Raw genomic sequence first — 22,452 nt, forward strand, 5'->3', positions numbered from 1 at the left:
GGGTGCCATTATCCGTGGTGATGGAGTATGGAACCCCGAACCTTGTAATGATGTTCCTATATAAGAATTTCCGACTTCTTTGAGTAGTGGCGTTGGCTAGGGGTTCTGCCTCGATCCATTTTGTGAAGTAGTCTACCCCTACTATGAGGAACTTGACTTGTCCCGATCCCTGGGAAAAAGGGTCCGAGAAGATCGAGTCCCCACTTTGCAAATGGCCAGGGTGAGGTTACGCTGATGAGCTTTTCCGGTAGGGCGATGTGAAAGTTGGCATGCTTCTGACATGGTGGACATGCCCTTACAAATTCGATAGCTTCCTTTTGTAGAGTTGGCCAATAAAATCCCGCCTGGAGTACCTTTTTGGTGAGAGCTTGCGCTCCGAAATGATTGCCACAAATGCCGCTGTGTACTTCCTCCAAGACTTCCTTTGTATTGGAGGTCGGTACGCATTTTAACAATGGTGTTGAGATCCCTCTTTTGTATAGGGTGTTGTTTATGATAGTGTAGTACTGTGCCTCCCTTTTTAACCTCTTTGCCTCCTTTTAATCTGTAGGGAGCGCTTCTGTTTTGAGGTAGTTAATTATGGGGGTCATCCATCATTGATCCCGACCTGTTATGGCTAGGATTTTTTCTTCTTCCGATATTGATGGGTTCTGCAGTATTTCCTGGATGAGTCTTCTATTGTTACCCCTGGTTTGGTGCTGGGTAGTTTTGAGAGTGCGTCAACTCGGGCATTTTGCAATGAAGAACAAAGAACACAAGTTTGAAAATTTAGAGAAAAATATAAAATATGCAATCAACATCAAACTTAGAACAAGACACTAAACTCACGAAAATTAACAATTAATTAAGAAAAATAATATTTTTGAAAAGAAATTTTTTTTTTGAAAAGAAACTATCCTATCAGAATTTAATGACTCTATAACAACAAAAATAGATTATTCCTAATCTAAGAAATAAAATAAACCTTTAGTTTGTTCAAACTCGAACAATCCCCGGCAACGGCGCCAAAAACTTGGTGCACGAATTTGTAATATGCACAACTAACCAGCAAGTGCACTGGGTCGTCCAAGTAATACCTTACGTGAGTAAGGGTCGAATCCCACGGAGATTGTTGGATTGAAGCAAGCTATGTTTATTTTATTAATCTTAGTCAGGATACCAATAGGGTTCTTTAGCCTCGTATTTTAATAAAGAAAAGGGCATAAAATAAATAGTTATTACTTTAATAATGGAGAATATGTTGGAGTTTTGGAGATGCTTTGTCCTCTGAATCTCAACTTTTCCTTGAAATCCTTTTCCCACACGCAAGGTCCCTTCCATGGCAAGCTCTATGTAGGGTGTCACCGTTGTCAATGGCTACTTCCCATCCTCTCAGTGAAAACGTTCCTATGCTCTGTCACAGCACGGCTAATCATCTGTCGGTTCTCAATCAGGTTGGAATAGAATCCATTGATTCTTTTGCGTCTGTCACTAACGCCCAGCCTTCAGGAGTTTGAAGCTCGTCACAGTCATTCAATCCCAGAATCCTACTCGGAATACCACAGACAAGGTTTAGACTTTCCGGATTCTCATGAATGCCGCCATCAATCCGGCTTATACCACGAAGATTCTGATTAAGGAATCTAAGAGATACTCATTCAATCTGATGTAGAACGGAGGTGGTTGTCAGGCACACGTTCATGGATTGAGGAAGGTGATGAGTGTCACGGATCATCACCTTCTCCATAATTAAGCGCGAATGAACATCTTAGATAAGAACAAGCGTGTTTGAATGGAAAACAAAAGTAATTGTATTAATTCATTGAGACGCTGCAGAGCTCCTCACCCCCAACAATGGAGTTTAGAGACTCATGCCGTCAAAGTGCATATAATTCAGATCTGAAAATGTCATGAGGTACAAGATAAATCTCTAAAAGTTGTTTAAATAGTAAACTAGTAACCTAGGTTTACAGAATGTGAATAAACTAAGATAATTAGTGCAGAAATCCACTTCTGGGGCCCACTTGGTGTGTGCTGGGGCTGAGACTAAAGCTATCCACGAGTTTAGGCCTTTCTTGGAGTTGAACTCCAAGTTATAACGTGATTTGGGCGTTCAACTCCGGATCATGACGTTTTTCTGGCGTTTAACTCCAGACAGCAGCATGTACTTGGCGTTTAACGCCAAGTTACGTCGTCTATCTTCGCGCAAAGTATGGACTATTATATATTTCTGGAAAGCCCTGGATGTCTACTTTCCAACGCCGTTGAGAGCACGCCAATTGGACTCTTGTAGCTCCAAAAAATCCATTCCGAGTGCAGGAAGGTCAGGATCCAACAGCATCAGCAGTCCTTTTTCAGCCTAACTCAGATTTTTGCTCAACTCCCTCAATTTCAGCCAGAAAATACCTGAAATCACAGAAAAATACACAAACTCATAGTAAAGTCCAGAAATATGATTTTTGCCTAAAAACTAATAATATTTTACTAAAAACTGATTAAAACATACTAAAATCTACATGAAATTACCCCCAAAAAGCGTATAAAATATCCGCTCATCACAACACCAAACTTAAACTGTTGCTTGTCCCCAAGCAACTAGATGAATAAAATAGGATAAAAAGAATTTAAAGAGTAATAAAATCTCCGAGTTTTAAGTGAAGCTCAGATTCTAATTTAGATGAGCGGGGCTAGTAGCTTTTTGTTTCTGAACAGTTTTGGCATCTCCCTTTATCCTTTGAAATTCAGAATGATTGGCATCCATAGGAACTCCAAATTCAGATAGTATTATTGATTCTCCTAGTGTAGTATGTTGATTCTTGAACACAGTTACTTTATGAGTCTTGGCCATGGCCCTAAGCACTTTGTTTTCCAGTATTACCACCGGATACATAAATGCCACAGACACATGACTGGGTGAACCTTTTCAGATTGTGACTCAGCTTTGCTAAAGTCCCCAGTTAGAGGTGTCCTGAGCTCTTAAGCACACTCTTTTTGCTTTGGATCACGACTTTAACCACTCAGTCTCAAGCTTTTCACTTGGACCTGCATGCCACAAGCACATGGTTAGGGACAGCTTGATTTAGCCGCTTAGGCCTGGAATTACTTCCTTAGGCCCTCCTATCCACTGATGCTCAAAGCCTTGGATCCTGTTCACCCTTGCCTTTTGGTTTTAAGGGCTGTTGGCTTTTATTCCATTTCTTGATCCAATGATTTCTTGTAAAAAAAATTTTTTCACTTTTTTTTCGCAAGCTTGTTTTTCACTGCTTTTTCTTGCTTCAAGAATCAATTTCATGATTTTTCAGATTATCAATAACATTTCTCTTGTTCATCATTCTATCAGGAGCCAAAAATTTTAACATTCATAAAATTCAATATCAAAAATATGCACTGTTCAAGCATTCATTCAGAAGACAAAAAGTATTGCCACCACATATAAATAATTAGAATTTTCCTTATTAAGAACTCGAAAAAAAAATATTGCCTCTTTATTCTAAGAATCTACTAATTTATTCATGTTTGATAATGATGAGGAGAATAAATTATAGCTTAATTGGAGATAAAATCAAAATAGAGATACTAATTACTACTACTCCTATATAACTTCTAAGGTAAATTTCTATAAAAATACTATCACAGAGTTAAAGCTTAAAATTAGAGCTTAACAACCTGTATTTTGGGAAGTGAATGTTCCTCTAGTCTGTAGGGTGCTTGGTCCTTCAAGGAATAGCTTCTGACGCTTTAGTTCCTTCAGTTCACATCCTTGCTCTTCCTGTTCCCTTAGGTGCCATGATCTTGATGAGTTTTAGCTCAGTGATCATGGCAATTCACACCAAACTTAGAGGTTTGCTTGTCCTCAAGCAACAGAAAGGAAAGGAGAGGAATAGAGGGGGAGGCAATTTCGAAATCCAAAAGATATGATGAGTTGAAAAAGATTTGAAAAAGATTTGGATTGGAAAAAGATTTGTGTTTATGAATTAAGATATATTGGACACTTTTAAAAAAGAGATTTTAGAAATTAGGATTTTTAGAAAACTAATTTGATTTGAGGGATGACAATTTGAAACATGTTTATGCAAGAAATCATGAATTGAAACATAAAAAATTAGAAAATTTGTAAAGAAAAACGAATTTTACCTCCTCCCCACCATCCTGGCGTTAAACGCCCAAACGCTGCATGTTTTGGGCGTTTAACGCCCAAATGTTGCTTCTCCTGGGCGTTCAACGCCCAGCTGATGCATCTTTCTGGCGTTGAACGCCAGGAAGTCCTTTGTCACTGGGCGTTTTTCTGAATGCCCAGGATGCTGTCAATCTAGCGTTAAACGCCCAGAAGGTGCTTCTTTCTGGCTTTTAACGCCCAGAAGATGCTCCTTTCTGGCGTTTAACGCCCAGATGGCTACCCTTACTGGCGTTGAACGCCCAGTGGGTGCTTCTTTTGGGCGTTCAATGCCAAAAATGTTTCTTACTGGCTTTTTTTTCGCCAGTGAACTTCCAAATTCTCCTGTAACTCTGTGAATTCAATCAATTGCTTTTTTTTTTACCTTGAAGATACTCTGGCATCTACCTGTAAAATTTAATCAATTAGAAAAAACAAATAAAATTAAATTTTGTGAATGGCTGGGTTGCCTCCCAGCAAGCGCTTCTTTAATGTCTATAGCTGGACTACCACTGAGCTCTAATCAAGTCTCAGTTTTGAGCATTCTTGCTCGAAGTTACTTTCAAGATAATGTTTAATTCTCTGTCCATTAACAATGAACTTTTTGTTAGAGTCATTATCCTGAAGCTCTACGTATCCATATGGTGATACACTTGTAATTACATATGGACCTCTCCACCGGGATTTTAATTTCCCAGGGAATAATTTGAGCCTAGAATTAAATAGCAGAACTTTCTGCCCCGGCTCAAAGACTCTGGATGAAAATTTCTTATCATGCCATCTTTTCGCTTTCTCTTTGTATATTTTTGCATTCTCGAAAGCATTGAGTCTAAATTCCTCTAGCTCATTTAACTGGAGCAATCGTTTTTCTCCAGCTAATTTGGCATCAAGGTTTAGGAATCTGGTTGCCCAGTAGGCCTTGTGTTCCAGTTCCACTGGCAAGTGACATGCCTTTCCATACACAAGCTGGTATGGAGAGGTCCCTATAGGGGTCTTGAAAGCTGTTCTGTATGCCCACAGAGCATCATCCAAGTTCCTTGCCCAATCCACTCTACGGTTAATTACAGTCCGTTCCAGGATTCTTTTGAGTTCTCTATTTGAGACTTCAGCTTGCCCATTAGTCTGTGGTTGATATGGAGTGGCCACCCTGTGGCTAACTCCATAACGAACCAAAGCAGAGTAAAGCTGTTTATTGCAGAAATGACTGCCCCCATCACTGATTAATACTCTAGGGGTACCAAATCTGCTGAAGACGTGTTTCTGGAGGAATTTTAACACTGTTTTAGTGTCATTAGTGGGTGTTGCAATAGCCTCCACCCATTTGGATACATAATCCACTGCCACCAGAATATAAGTGTTTAAGTATGATGGTGGGAAAGGTCCCATGAAGTCAATACCCCATACATCAAACAACTCAATCTCCAAGATTCCTTGTTGAGGCATGGCATAACTGTGAGGCAGGTTGCCAGATCTTTGGCAGCTGTCACAATTAAGTACAAATGCTCGGGAATCTTTATAGAGAGTAGGCCAGTAAAAGCCACATTGGAGGACTCTTGTGGCTGTTCGCTCACTTCCAAAATGTCCTCCATACTGTGATCCATGGCAGTGCCATCGAATCTTCTACGCTTCTTCCTTAGGCACACATCTACGGATTACTCCGTCTGCACATCTCTTGAAGAGATATGGTTCATCCTAAAGATAGTACTTTGCATCTGTGATCAATTTCTTTGATTGCAGCCTACTGTACTCTTTGGGTATGAATCTCACTGCCTTGTAGTTTGCAATGTCTGCAAACCACGGCACTTCCTGGATGGCAAAGAGTTGCTCATCCGGAAAGGTTTCAGAGATCTCAGTGAGAGGGAGGGACGCCCCTTCTACTGGTTCTATTCGGGACAGGTGATCTGCTACTTGATTCTCTGTCCCTTTTCTGTCTCTTATTTCTATATCAAACTCTTGCAGAAGCAACACCCATCTTATAAGTCTGGGCTTTGAATCCTGCTTTGTGAGTAGATATTTAAGAGCAGCATGATCAGTATACACAATCACTTTTGATCCTATTAAATAGGATCTGAATTTGTCAATGGCGTAAACCACTGCAAGTAGCTCTTTTTCTGTGGTTGTGTAATTCTTCTGTGCGTCATTTAAAACACGGCTGGCATAGTAAATGACGTGCAGAAGCTTGTCATGCCTTTGTCCCAACACTGCACCAATGGCATGGTCACTAGCATCACACATCAATTCAAATGGTAATGTCCAGTCTGGTGCAGAGATGATTGGTGCTGTGACCAATTTAGCTTTCAGAGTCTCAAATGCCTGCAGACACTCTTTATCAAATATAAATGGCGTGTCAGCAGCTAGCAGGTTGCTCAGAGGTTTGGCGATTTTTGAAAAATCCTTTATAAACCTCCTATAGAATCCTGCATGCCCCAGAAAGCTTCTGATTGCCTTAACATTGGCAGGTGGTGGTAATTTTTCAATTACTTCTACCTTAGCTTGATCCACCTCTATTCCCTTGTTCGAAATTTTGTGCCCAAGGACAATTCCTTCAGTCACCATAAAGTGACATTTTTCCCAGTTTAAAACCAGGTTAGTCTCTTGGCATCTTTTCAGAACAAGTGCTAAATGGTTAAGGCAGGAGTTGAATGAGTCTCCAAATACTGAAAAGTCATCCATGAAGACTTCCAGGAATTTTTCCACCATATCAGAGAAAATTGAGAGCATGCACCTCTGAAAGGTTGCAGGTGCATTGCACAGGCCAAATGGCATCCTTCTGTATGCAAATACTCCAGATGGACATGTGAATGCCGTTTTCTCTTGATCCTGGGGATCTACTGCAATTTGATTATAACCTGAATATCCATCCAGGAAGCAGTAGTATTCATGACCTGTTAGTCTTTCTAGCATTTGGTCTATGAATGGTAAAGGAAAATGATCCTTTCTGGTGGCTGTATTGAGCCTTCTATAATCAATACACATACGCCACCCTGTAACTGTTCTTGTAGGAACCAGTTCATTTTTTTCATTATGAACCACTGTCATACCTCCCTTCTTAGGGACGACTTGGACATGGCTTACCCAGGGGCTGTCAGAAATAGGATAAATAATCCCAGCCTCTAGTAATTTAGTGACCTCCTTCTGCACAACTTCCTTCATGGCTGGGTTCAGCCGCCTTTGTGGTTGAACCACTGGCTTGGCGTCACCTTCCAATAGGATCTTGTGCATGCATCTGGCTGGGCTAATGCCCTTGAGATCACTGATGGACCACCCAAGAGCTGTCTTGTGTGTCTTTAGCACTTGAATTAGTGCTTCCTCTTCCTGTGGCTCTAAGGTAGAGTTTATAATTACAGGAAAGGTGTCACCTTCTCCCAGAAATGCATATTTCAGGGATGGTGGTAATGGTTTGAGTTCGGGTTTTGAAGGTTTCTCCTCTTCTTGAGGGATTTTCAGAGGTTCTATTATCTTCTCTGATTCCTCCAAATCAGGCTGAACATCTTTAAAGATGTCCTCTAGCTCTGATTCGAGACTCTCAGCCATATTGACCTCTCTTACTAGAGAGTCAATAATATCAACACTCATGCAGTCATTTGGGGTGTCTGGATGTTGCATGGCTTTGACAACATTCAACTTAAACTCCTCCTCATTGACTCTCAAGGTTACTTCCCCTTTTTGGACATCAATGAGGGTTCGGCCAGTTGCTAGGAAAGGTCTTCCTAGAATGAGAGTTGCACTCTTGTGCTCCTCCATTTCCAGCACCACAAAGTCAGTAGGGAAGGCGAATGGCCCAACCTTGACAATCATGTCTTCAATCACTCCTGATGGGTATTTAATGGAGCCATCAGCAAGTTGAAGGCATATCCTGGTTGGTTTGATTTCTTCAGTTAAACCAAGCTTTCTGATAGTAGATGCAGGTATTAGGTTGATACTTGCCCCAAGATCACATAAAGCTTGCTTGGCACATGTACCCTCTAATGTGCATGGTATCATAAAGCTCCCAGGATCTTTAAGCTTCTCAGGTAAGCTTTTCAGAATGACTGCACTGCATTCTTCAGTGAGGTAAACTTTTTCAGTTTCCCTCTAATCCTTCTTATGACTTAAGATCTCTTTCATGAACTTAGCATAAGAGGGTATTTGCTCAAGTGCTTCTGCAAACGGAATCTTTATTTCAAGAGTCCTGAGATAGTCTGCAAAGCGGGCAAATTGCTTATCCTGTTCCGATTGGCGGAGTTTTTGAGGATAAGGCATTTTGGCTTTATATTCCTCAACCTTAGTTGCTGCAGGTTTATTACCTACAGAAGTGGGTTGGGAAGCCTTTTTAGAAGGGTTGTCATCAGCACTTGTATGTGACTGATCCCCCACTGGCATTTGAATGCCAAGGGTGGAAGCTGGAGTGGCATTAGACGCCATCTCCCCATTTGTTACTGGCGTCTGAACGCCAGAACTATGTTCCCTTTGGGCGTTCAACACCAGATTCATGCTTGTTTCTGGCGTTGAACGCCAGGAATGAGCATGGTTTGGGCGTTCAGCGCCAGCATTATTCCTCTCTGGGCTCTGATTGTCCTCAGAGGGATTTTGAGTAGACATCTGTTCGTTTCTTGGCTTCCTGCTGCTTTGAAGTGAGGTATTTAATGTTTTCCCACTTCTTAATTGAACTGCTTGGCATTCTTCTGCTATTTGTTTTGACAGTTGCCTTTCTGTTTGCTTTAATTGTACTTCCATATTCCTGTTAGCCATTCTTGTTTCCTGTAGTATTTCCTTGAATTCGGCTAGCTGCTTGGTTAGAAAGTCTAATTGCTGATTGAATTCATTGGCCTGATCTACAGGACTGAGTTCATCAGTTACTGTTTTAGCTTCTTCTTTCATGGAAGATTCACTGCTTAGGTACAGATGTTGATTTCTGGCAACTGTATCAATAAGCTCTTGAGCTTCTTCAATTGTTTTTCTCATATGTATAGATCCACCAGCTGAGTGGTCTAGAGAAATCTGAGCTTTTTCTGTAAGCCCATAGTAGAAGATGTCTAATTGCACCTACTCTGAAAACATTTCAGAGGGGCATTTTCTTAGCATCTCTCTGTATCTCTCCCAGGCATCATAAAGGGATTCATTATCTCCTTGTTTGAAGCCTTGGATGCTTAGCCTTAGCTGTGTCATCCGTTTTGGAGGGAAATAGTGATTCAGGAATTTTTCTGACAGCTGTTTCCATGTTTTTATGCTGTTCTTAGGCTGGTTATTTAATCACCTCTTAGCTTGATCTTTTACAGCAAATGGAAACAGTAATAATCTGTAGACATCCTGATCCACTTCTTTATCATGTACTGTGTCAGCAATTTGTAAAAATTGTGCCAGAAACTCTGTAGGTTCTTCATGTGGAAGACCAGAATACTGGCAGTTTTGCTGCACCATGATAATGAGCTGAGGATTCAACTCAAAGCTACTAGCTCCAATGGAGGGTATACAGATACTACTCCCATATGAAGCAGTAGTGGGGTTAGCATATGACCCCAGAGTCCTCCTGGACTGTTCATTCCCCCTTAATTCCATGATGGAATAAAAGAGATGGTATGTATGTTGATATTATTTATTTTATAAAAATTAATTTTTATAAAATAAAATAAAAACGAAACAAATAAAAGAAATTGAAAATATTTTGAAATTGAAATCTGAATTTTTATATAAATTTTTTGAAAAATAGTTTAAAATTAGTTAGAAAGTATATATATTTTTTTTGAATTTTGAATTTTATGATGAAAGAGAAAAATATGCAAAAGACACAAGATTTAAAATTTTTAGATCCAATGTTCCTTATTTTCGAAAATTTTGGAGGGAAAACACCAAGGAACACCAAACTTAAAAATTTTAAGATCAAAGCACAAGAAAGACTCAAGAACACTTTGAAAATTCACAAGAACACCAAGAACAAAAGAAAGAACACCAAACTTAAAATTTTTAGAAAACCAAGACAAATTTTCGAAAATTAAAGAAAACTTAACAAGAAAACACCAAACTTAGAGTTTGGCACAAGATTCAATAAAAGAAAAATTATTTTTGAAAAAGATTCCAAAGAAGATACCCAATTATGAAGAACAACTACTAAAGCTCCAGCCAATTGGGCAGAAAAGGTAACAATTGTTCTAAGCAGGTATATTTCTTTTTGGAAGACTAATGCTTTGGATTAGTACAAGAAAAACAAGAAAAGACACGGAACAAGAAAAATTCAAGATCAAACAAGAAAAATAAACAAGAACAACTTGAAGATCAATGAAGAACAAAGCACACAAGTTCGAAAATTTAAAAGAAAAATATCAAATATGTAATTGACACCAAACTTAGAACAAGACACTAAACTCACGAAAAACTTAAAAATTGATAAAGAAAAATAATATTTTTGAAAATTTTTTTTTTTAAAAAAAAGGGATAATAAAAGATGCAATTCTAGTAAAAAGAAAGGATAAATTCTTCCTAATCTAAGAAATAAAATAAACCTTTAGTTTGTTCAAACTCGAACAATCCCCGGCAACGGCGCCAAAAACTTGGTGCACGAATTTGTAATTCGTACAACTAACCAGCAAGTGCACTGGGTCGTCCAAGTAATACCTTACGTGAGTAAGGGTCGATCCCACGGAGATTATTGGTTTGAAGCAATCTATGTTTATTTTATTATTCTTAGTCAGGATATTAATTAAAATTATCAGTTGGAATTATTAGATTGGAAAAATAAAAGAGAATAAAATCGTTACTTGTTGTGCAGTAATGGGAAATATGTTGGAGTTTTGGAGATGCTTTGTCCTCTGAATTTCTGCAATGTAATATTCAACTCAATTGTTTGTAAAGCACGTCTACGGCAAGCTGTATGTAGGGTGTCACCATTGTCAGTGGCTACTTCCCATCCTCTCAGTGAAAACATTCCAGATGCTCTGTCACAGCACGGCTAATCAGCTGTCGGTTCTCGATCATGTTGGAATAGGATCCATTGATCCTTTTGCGTTTGTCATCACGCCCAGCAATCGCGAGTTTGAAGCGCGTCACAGCCATTCAATCCTTGAATCCTACTCGGAATACCACAGACAAGGTTTAGACCTTCCAGACCCTCAAGAATGGCCGCCATCAATTCTAGCTTATACCGCGGAGATTCTGATTAAGGAATCTAAGAAAAGTTCATTCAGTCTGATGTAGAACGGAGGTGTTTGTCAGACACACGTTCATAGATTGAGGGAGGTGATGAGTGTCATGGATCATCACCTCTTTCACAATTAAGCGCGAATAAACATCTTAGATCAGACCATACACACGTTTGAGTGAAATAGAAACAATTGCATTAATTCATCGAGACGCTGCAGAGCTCCTCACCCCCAACAATGGAGTTTAGAGACTCATGCCGTCAAAGTGTATAAAATTCAGATCTGAAAATGTCATGAGGTACAAGATAAGTCTCTAAAAGTTGTTTAAATAGTAAACTAGTAACCTAGGTTTACAGAATATGAGTAAACTAAGATAATTGGTGCAGAAATCCACTTCTGGGGCCCACTTGGTGTGTGCTGGGGCTGAGACTAAAGCTATCCACGAGTTGAGGCCTTTCTTGGAGTTGAACTCCAAGTTATAACGTGTTTTGGGCGTACAACTCCGGATCATGACGTTTTTCTGGCGTTTAACTCTAGACAGCAGCATGTACTTGGCGTTCAACGCCAAGTTACGTCGTATATCTTCGCATAAAGTATGGACTATTATATATTTCTGGAAAGCCCTAGATGTCTAGTTTCCAACGCCGTTGAGAGCGCGCCAATTGGACTCCTGTAGCTCCAAAAAATCCATTTCGAGTGCAGGGAGGTCAGAATCCAACAGCATCAGCAGTCCTTTTTCAGCCCAACTCAGATTTTTGCTCAACTCCCTCAATTTCAGCCAGAAAATACCTGAAATCACAGAAAAACACACAAACTCATAGTAAAGTCCAGAAATATGATTTTTGCCTAAAAACTAATAATATTCTACTAAAAATTAATTAAAACATACTAAAATCTACATGAAATTACCCCCAAAAAGCGTATAAAATATCCGCTCATCAGAGAGTACTAGGAGAGAGTTCAGTAACTTTCTTACTCAGCTGACCCACTTGTGCCTCCAAGTTTCTAATGGAGGACCTTGTTTCAGTCATGAAACTTTGAGTGGTTTTGATTAGATCAGAGACCATGGTTGCTAAGTCAAAGTGGCTCTGCTTAAAATTCTCTGTCTGTTGCTGAGAAGACGATGGAAAAGGTTTGCCATTGCTAAACCCGTTTCTTCCACCATTATTGTTGTTGAAACCTTGTTGAGGTCTCTGTTGATCCTTCCATGAGAGATTTGGATGATTTCTCCATGAAGGATTATAGGTGTTTCCATAGGGTTCTCCCATGTAATTCACCTCTTCCATTGATGGGTTCTCAGGATCATAAGCTTCTTCTTCAGATGAAGCATCCTTAGTACTGCCTGGTGTAGCTTGCATTCCAGACAGACTTTGAGAAATCATATTGACTTGCTGAGTCAATATTTTATTCTGAGCCAATATGGCATTCAGAGTATCAATCTCAAGAACTCCTTTCTTCTGATTTGTCCCATTGTTCACAGGATTCCTTGCAGAAGTGTACATGAATTGGTTATTTGCAACCATTTCAATGAGTTCTTGAGCTTTTGCAGGTGTCTTCTTCAAATGAAGAGATCCTCCAGCAGAGCTATCCAATGACATCTTGGACAGTTCAGACAGACCATCATAGAAGATACCTATGATGCTCCATTCAGAAAGCATGTCAGAAGGACACTTTCTGATTAATTGTTTGTATCTTTCCCAAGCTTCATAGAGGGATTCACCTTCCTTCTGTCTGAAGGTTTGGACTTCCACTCTAAGCTTACTCAATTTTTGAGGTGGAAAGAACTTTGCCAAGAAGGCATTGACTAGCTTTTCCCAAGAGTTTAGGCTTTCTTTAGGTTGTGAGTCCAACCATATCCTAGCTCTGTCTCTTACAGCAAAAGGGAATAGCATAAGTCTATAGACCTCAGGGTCAACCCCATTGGTCTTGACAGTGTCACAGATTTACAAGAATTCAGCTAAAAACTGATGAGAATCTTCCAATGGAAGTCCATGGAACTTGCAATTCTGTTGCATTAGAGAAACTAATTGAGGCTTAAGCTCAAAGTTGTTTGCTCCAATGGCAGGGATAGAGATGCTTCTCCCATAGAAGTCGGGAGTAGGTGCAGTAAAGTCACCAAGAACTTTCCTTGCATTGTTGGCATTGTTGTTGTTTTCGGCTGCCATGTCTTCTTCTTGTTTGAAGATTTCTGTTAGGTCCTCTCAAGAGAGTAGTGCTTTAGCTTCTCTTAGCTTCCGCTTTAAGGTCCTTTCAGGTTCAGGATCAGCCTCAACAAGAATGCTTTTGTCCTTGCTCCTGCTCATATGAAAGAGAAGAGAACAAGAAAGTATGGAATCCTCTATGTCACAGGATAGAGATTCCTTGACGTGTCAGAAGAAAAGAAGAATAGAAGGAGGAGGTAGAAGAATTTGAACTTATCAAGAGGGATAGAGTTCGAATTGTGCATTGAGGAGGAGTGTTAGTCCATAAATAGAAGGATGTGAGAAGAGGGGAAGAATTTTTGAAATTAAAGTAAAAGATTTTGAAGAAATTTTGAAAAACTGAAGAATGATTTTCGAAAATTAAAGTTGGGAAAGAAATAAAGTAATTTTTGAAAAAGATTTTGAAATTAGAAATCAAAAAGATCCGATTGAAAATTATTTTGAAAAAGATGTGATTAAGAAGATATGATTGAAAAGATATGATTGAAAAACAATTCAAAAAGATTTGATTTTTAAAATTAATGACTTGGCTAACAAGAAATTTAAAAGATATGATTCAGACATTAAACCTTTCTCAACAGAAAAGGTAACATACTTGAAATGTTGAATCAAATCATTAATTGTTAGCAAGTATTTTTTTTGAAAAATGGGAAGAAATTGATTTTGAAAATATATGATTGAAAAGATATGATTTGAAAAAGATTTGATTTTGAAAAATTATGAAAACTAAAAAAAAATTGAATTAAAAACAAAATCTTCCCTCTTGTGCCATCCTGGCATTAAACGCCCAGAATGGTATCCATTCTGGCGTTTAACGCCCAAAATGCTACCCTTTTGGGCGTTAAACGCCCAGCCAAGTACCCTGGCTGGCGTTTAAACGCCAGTTTTCCTTCCTCACTGGGCGTTTTGAACGCCCAGCTTTTTCTGTGTAATTCCTCTGCTGCATGTTCTGAATCTTCAATTTTCTGTATTATTGACTTGAAAAGACACAAATAATTTTTTTTTTTGAATTTTTAATGATGAGGAATAATCAAAATGCAACTAAAATCAAATAAACAATGCATGCAAGACACCAAACTTAGAAGTTTGTATACTATTGACACTAACAAATTGAGAATGCATATGAGAAACAACAAAATACTCAAGACAAGAGAATTTAAAGATCAGAGCAAGGAAATCATCAAGAACAACTTGAAGATCAATGAAGAACATAATGCATGTAATTTTCGAAAATTAGAAGAATAAAGACATGCAATTGACACCAAACTTAAAATTAGACACTAGACTCAAACAAGAAACATAAAAATATTTTTGATTTTAAGATTTTATAAATTTTTTTTGGATTTTTTGAAAATTATATGGAAAAGAAAATAAGGATATCAAAATTCTTAATGAGAATTCCAGGAATCATGCAATGTTAGTCTAAAGCTTTAGTCTAAAAAGATTAGGCATGGCTAGCCAAGTTTCAGCAGAACATTACATTCAAGAGCTAAATTGATGAGAATCAATCAGCTTTGGTGATGATGAAAACATCACCTTGAAACTCTAGAATTCATTCTTAACAATTCTGAAGAAAAATACCTAATCTAAGCAACAAGATGAACCGTCAGTTGTCCAAACTCAAACAATCCCCGGCAACGGCACCAAAAACTTTGTGTTGTTGCCGGATCAAAACTTGGCACTGTTATTGCAGGGAACAAATGCGAAATTGTAGTTAGGACATTTAATTCTCCGGCAACGGCGCCAAAAACTTGGTTCACGAAATTGTGATCATCAATGGCGCCATCAACATGGTACGCTCAATTGCAATCTCAACTCTTTATCACAACTTCGCACAACTAACCAGCAAGTGCACTGGGTCGTCCAAGTAATAAACCTTACGCGAGTAAGGGTCGATCCCACGGAGATTGTTGGTATGAAGCAAGCTATGGTCATCTTGTAAATCTCAGTCAGGCGGATTCAAATGGTTATAGAGGATTAATGATTAAAAGATAAATAAAACATAAAATAAAGATAGAGATACTTATGTAATTCATTGGTGAGAATTTCAGATAAGCGTATGGAGATGCTCTGTCCCTTCCGTCTCTCTGCTTTCCTACTGTCTTCATCCAATCCTTCTTACTCCTTTCCATGGCAAGCTGTATGTTGGGCATCACCGTTGTCAATGGCTACAGTCCTGTCCTCTCAGTGAAAATGTTCAACGCGCTCTGTCATAGCACGGCTATTCATCTGTCGGTTCTCGATCATGTCAGAATAGAATCCAGTGATTCTTTTGCGTCTGTCACTAACGCCCCACAATCGTGAGTTTGAAGCTCGTCACAGTCATTCAATCCTTGAATCCTACTCGGAATACCACAGACAAGGTTTAGACTTTCCGGATTCTCAAGAATGCCGCCATCAATTCTAGCTTATACCACAAAGATTCTGATTAAGGAATCCAAGAGATAAACATTCAAGCCTTGTTTGCTTGTAGAACGGAAGTGGTTGTCAGGCACACGTTCATAAGTGAGAATGATGATGAGCGTCACATAATCATCACATTCATCATGTTCTTGGGTACGAATGAATATCTTAGAACAAGAATAAGCTGAATTGAATAGAAGAACAATAGTAATTGCATTAATACTTGAGATACAGCAGAGCTCCACACCTTAATCTATGGTGTGTAGAAACTCCACCGTTGAAAATACATAAGAACAAGGTCTAGGCATGGGCGAATGGCCAGCCTCCCAAAGAGGGTTCAATAATAAAAACATGATCAAAAGCTTTTCTAATACAATAGCAAAAGGTCCTATTTGTAGAGAACTAGTAGCTTAGGGTTTACAAAGATGAGTAAATGACATAAAAATCCACTTCCGGGCCCACTTGGTGTGTTCTTGGGCTGAGCATTGAAGCTTTCATGTGTAGAGACTTTTCTTGGAGTTAAACGCCAGCTTTTGTGCCAGTTTGGGCGTTTAACTCCCATTCTTGTGCCAGTTCCGGCGTTTAACGCCAAAATTCTTGAGCTGACTTGGAACGCCTGTTTGGGCCATCAAATCTTGGGCAAAGTATGAACTATTATATATTGCTGGAAAGCCCAGGATGTCTACTTTCCAACGCAATTGAGAGCGCGCCAATTGGGCTTCTGTAGCTCCAGAAAATCCACTTCAAGTGCAGGGAGGTCAGAATCCAACAGCATCTGCAGTCCTTTTCAGCCTCTGAATCATATTTTTGCTCAGGTCCCTCAATTTAAGCCAGAAAATACATGAAATCATAGAAAAACACACAAACTCATAGTAAAGTCCAGAAAGGTGAATTTTAACTAAAAACTAATAAAAATATAATAAAAACTAACTAAAACATACTAAAAATATACTAAAAATAATGCCAAAAAGCGTATAAATTATCCGCTCATCAGGTACCTGCAAGGGACTCCGATGCTTAAGTTAGCAAGGGTATTAAGCAGGTATTGAGTAGGATCAGAATATAAGTTATACCTGGGTGCTCCAGCGTATTTATAATGGTGAGATGTGGCCTCCTGTGGATAAGATAAGTTAGTTATCTTATCTTATCTTTATCTTATCTTCAAGTGAGGTCATCTTATCTTCAAGGGAACCGCCCTTCTCTTGTAGGCTTGGGCTGCCTTAGGATCTGGGGCGTGTTCCTCTATTTGGGCCCTTTGTTTGGGCTTTCTCGTGACTTGGCCGAGCTCTTTGAGAAGAGGTCGGATTGTCCTGACCTGAAGAGGTCGGTCGCTTTGTCTGTAGAACATCCCGGGTCGGACAACTCGACCCAGGATATGAACAATTATCATGTCTTCTCCCTACTCCCTTTACATGTATACGAAAATGGCATCCATGTCAATGGAGTAGGCTTTCAACTTGACTTTGGAGTTTATTAATAGGAGACCCTTGAGTTGGAATACTCAAGAGTTAAATTGAGTTTGGAAGTTGTTGGCTGGCTTTCTAGTCACTAACGCTAATCCTTTCCAAGGGAGAGGATTAGGACTTGTGAATAAGAGTTGGCTCAATTACTTGACTTTCCTTTATTCGGTAAGGATTAACTAAGTAAAAACAACAACCTCTCATTATTACTCTTGGAAAAATCCAACAAGGATAGAACTTCCAATTAATCTTCTCTTGGTCAAGGCTTTTTATCTTAATTACATAAAATCTCTCTTTAATTTCCATTGATTTAATTCACAATCATTTATTTGCCCATTACCCAAACTCCAAATTTCTGAGAAACTCCTGATCAATAAATTGCACTCTCTTAGCAACTCGTTGAGAGACGACCTAGAATTTTTGTTCCCAGTATTTTATTCTTGATTTTGTGACAAACCCCTTTTAAATTGATACGCAGAATTTTCATCGATTAAGAACTATACTCGCAACGCTAACTTCCATTATAAATTCTTAATCGGTAATTTTCCGCACATCATCGGTCCGGTCCAACGGACTGGTTACCAGGTTGATTCTCGGTCAGTTCGGCAGTTTCTCCACAATTCTATCATGAGCAATTTTTAGTGAAGGATCGAACCGCTTGTATGTCAGTTCTCAGATGAACCGTTTTAACCGACCAGTTCAATTCAATTTTTCAGAACCATGTAATAAACAAAAAAATTTTCATAATAAATAGAGAAATTGTTTGAAGTTAAAATATGCAATTTTTTTAAGAAAACAAAGAAACAAAATATAAAAATTTATCGACAATAAATACAGAAATTTTATAATGATAAATATAAATTTTTTGAGGTAAATATAAGTTTTTGAATAAAATATAAAATTAAAAATAGAGTGCACATCCAACCCGGTCCCTGTTCATTTTTTTTTTGAAGGACATCGCGACCCTTATTAAAAAAAGACAAATTAGCTCATGTCCCATACTTTTATAAGATGTCACAATCCTTCCGTCATCTCTCTTGACCAAAACAAACAAAAATATCCTACGTGTGTAATTAACGTTGATGATGTGGATGTTAAAGCTCTGTTAAGTTCTTCGTTGGCCATTAGAAAATGGATAGGAGTCGATCTGTCCTGTTTTAGAAAGCAAAAACGATGTTTAAAACACTGAGTCGTTGCTTTTTGATTGAATAAGGGAACGTCACATTGAGGTTTCCATATAAGTCTCTTGTGTTGCTCACGTAATTACTAGAAAACCCTAGTAGAGCAAGAGTCGTCCTTCTACAGTGCTTGTTGACCTTTCGAAATTGGAGCGATGTGCTGATAGTGTTGCTGACGAAGTTACTGACTGACATCCACATATTGTCGTTGACGGTAGTTGGATAGTGCGATTGACGGAACTTGGTTGAAGCTTGGACGGAGATTGCATGACGTTTGTGACATGTCAGGTTAGTATGGTTCTCTCCTTGCCTTTTTAAAAGTGTGTTATCTTTTTCAATAATTCTAACATACTTTGCTATGTACATTGTGTGTGTGGTCCAAGAAAAAGAGAACTAATAAACAATGTGATTTTGGGATAATAAATATCTAAAAATTTAAGTATTGTTGTGTTTTTGATGCTATAAATAGTTATTTAATGTTGGAATGCACATATTGTGAGAAGGAATACAAATTTCATAATTTCTTACAAATAGAAAAAAAACTAAGGTTTCTAATTTGAAATTGATATTGAAATAGAGTAAAATTAAATTGGTATTGCTAATTGTTAATGTAATGTATGTATTATATTATATTGCATATGTCTAAATATCTTGTTGTTTCCGTGTTTCATCACGAGGGAAAGTTTATGAGAGATAGTAAGAGATATATGAGTTATGTACATGGTAAAGTGAAGAGGTTCGCACCAATGGATATGGATTATGTGAACTTTTTTTATTTGGCTATTTTATTTAAGGAGTTGGGGGTATGTTGAGTATAAGGAGATGTATTGGTATGACATATTGGCCCTGACATGGAGTTTGGGCTTCATCCTGTTAAGGGTGATAGAAGATTAATGACATAAGGGAGAACAAGCTCAAGAACAGGGACAGTAAGGAGTTTTACATTTATTTTGACCATCCTGTAGATATGTCAGAGGTGATAAGTGATGGCTTGGCTGATGAAAATGCTTGAGTGATTCGTCATCAAGTTTTGATAATGGATATGAGAGTGTAGATGATGAGGCATAGAAACCACCTCTAACATGAATCGTCTCTACCTCGTCGGTTTGATGAAAAACAACGTTCTCCACTACTAATCATAGTCTCCTAGGGTTTGTATTTGAGTTGGGAGAAGAGTGAAAGATTTTAGGTGCAAGGAATCACTATCAGAACATTTTGGTTTACAGAAGACAAAAAACGATGTCGTTTTTGCTTTCTAAAGCGGGACAGATCGACTCTTGTCTATTTTCTAGTGGCCAACATAGAACTTAACAGAACTTTAACCTCCACATCATCAACGTTAATTGACACATAGGACATTTTGATTTGTTTTGATAAGGAAAAATGACGAAAGGATCGCGGCGTCTCACGAAAGTATGGGACAGGAGCCGATTTGTCCTTTTTTTTCAAAAGTTGCGATATCCTTAAAAAAAACAAGAACACAAGTTGAGTGTTTAGTCATAAAAAATTCCAAATTTTTGTTTTGATAAATACAACTTTTTTTTTAAGATAATAACAACTTTTAGAAGAGAAACATAAAAACAAACACAATTTTTTTCACAATAAACATAGAATTTTGTAGTGATAAATATAGAAGATTTTTGAAGATAAAAAAAATTTTTTTAATATAAAACAAATGAAGAAAATAAAAAATTTATGAATGATATATACAGAAATTTTATGATGATAAAGACAAAAATAATTTTGTATTATTTAAATTATATTTTTATATTATTTAACTAAATTTGTTGTATTTCTACTAAAATTTCTATATTATTCACCTAAAAAATATGTATAATTTAAAATAATTTATGTGTTACTCAAGATCATTTGTAAATTAACGGTCCAATTTGTTATTTTCACTTACCACATATAAAAATAGAAAAATTATAACTAAAAAAAATTAAAAACTTAAATGGAATCCTCCAATATATCTTTAAAAAAGATTTAAAAAATCACCTAAATATGTCATAATTTTTTAGCCCACTCCATTTTATTATAGTATTGCACCCTAAAGGTAGGTTGTCAAAATGAGTTAAATCCATCGAACCAATTCGTTTATTTATTTAAATGGGCAGACTTTGTTTCTAAAATTAAAGTCATTTAAAATTCGGACCGAGCCTGATCAACTAAAAAAATGATAGGTTAAATGGGCAATTTGTTTTTTTTTTTACATTTTTTTCAAAAAAAAAGTTGCACTTTTAACTGGTATTTCTCTGATCCGGCCTGAAAATTCAATCTATCAACTAAAAAAAGTACTGTTTATTTAAAGTTTTTGACCTAAAAGTGATATTTTTTGTCAAAATATTTTTTAAAATTAAAATAAAAGGGTAAAACCTATCAAACTGACCATGAACGATATGGGTTGAAAAATTTTGGCTCGCGAATAAAACGGACTTAAACGAACCAGCTCATTTAACTCACGGGTTTAAACAGACTAGACTTAAATAAGCTAGACTGACCCGTTTGACACTCCTACCTAACGACCCTAAGTTTTTAGGCGTTCACTAATTAATTAATTATATATATATATATAAACAAATCGGGTCAGTCTAGTGGTTAGCTCACTAGTCTGCTTAAGTAAGTATGGGAGTTTGTATCCTGTCTTGTGCATACAGCAACTCGATACATCAAAATTAAAATCCATACCCAAATAGTTCATTGAGAAATTTTGTGTCTAACATTTTCGTTCATAAAAAAATATTATTATATTGAGATTATTTGAATTTTACAAAACAGATCTGCTACACATCCAAATTCAACCAAGTAGACTCAATGATGCGTGAGCATCTTTCCTATCTTTTCCAAGTAAATTTGCATTTAATTTGTTGAGTTTAATCAACAATTAATTATCTTTTAGCCACTATGGATGTTACTTTGAGTCGTGTGCAATTCTGTTTATTTTAGGTAGCATTCGGATGGATTTGATGGAGTTTCTGCAGAAAAAGAGAAGAAGACGAATGATGCTGTCAACCCTGACCTCTCTGCACTCAAACCTAAATAACTCGAGATACAAAGATCCAATTGACATGGTTATAGTGGCGTTGGAAAGATAACTTCTAGAGCTTTCCAACGATATATAATAGTTCATACTTCTTCTCTAAACATGCTGCCAAGGCTGCGCCTAACTTGAGATTTCTCAAGTTAGGCGCAAGACACAACAACGACACGCAAGATTGGTTGGTTCCTCCAAGTTAGGCGTGGATCCTAGTGAAGTCAAGTGGTCTCCACGTTACAATGCAAAGATCTTTAATTAATTCTGATTTAAATTTAAATTTTAATTTTTTTAGAAAAAAGATATTATTTTAATTTTAGAAATTAGATTTTAAATTAATTAGGATTAGATATAAAAGAGAAAAGAAACTTCTCTTCTGGGGATTATTCCATTCCATTCCATTTTCATAATGTAAATTACAGTTTACCTGAATCCTAGTTTTTCTCTCTGAACCATGAGCAACTAAACCTCCATTGTTAAGGTTAGGAGCTCTGTCTATTTGTATGGATTGATTCTATTGTTTTTCTATTTTAATTCATGTACTGATTTATAATTTAAGAATTGTTTTCGTTCTTTATCTTATGAATTTGGGTGGAACGGAAGTATGACCCTCTTTCTAATTGAGTTCTTGTATAACTTGGAAAAGCTCTTTACTTGAACAACAGCTTGAAAACAAATTCTCTTAAATTATAATTATCTGGATTTAACGGGATACGTGACATATAGTCCTCTTATATTTGGATAATTAGGATTTCTGTGGCATATAAACTAGATTTGAATTTCACCCTCTAATTGGAATTAATTGACCAAGGAATTGGCGGTTGATGAGAATTAGAAGAGACTGGAAAGGTCTAAGGAATTAGGGTCTAGCCACATATAGTTTGCCATGAATTAAATCTTGCATGATTAAAATAGTTAGCAAGAAAAGT

General features: G+C 37.4%; 1 non-coding gene across 1 annotated transcript; it reads left to right on the forward strand.

The window, feature by feature from the left end:
• The first annotated feature begins 12,899 nt into the window (after nt 1–12,899).
• Nucleotides 12,900–13,007, forward strand: LOC112768117 (small nucleolar RNA R71). The gene has a single exon (XR_003185561.1). It is a non-coding gene; the product is annotated as a small nucleolar RNA R71 (small nucleolar RNA).
• The last annotated feature ends 9,445 nt before the right edge of the window (nt 13,008–22,452 follow it).

Source organism: Arachis hypogaea, chromosome 2 (assembly GCF_003086295.3).
Source record: "Arachis hypogaea cultivar Tifrunner chromosome 2, arahy.Tifrunner.gnm2.J5K5, whole genome shotgun sequence".
Taxonomy (NCBI): Eukaryota; Viridiplantae; Streptophyta; class Magnoliopsida; order Fabales; family Fabaceae; genus Arachis; species Arachis hypogaea.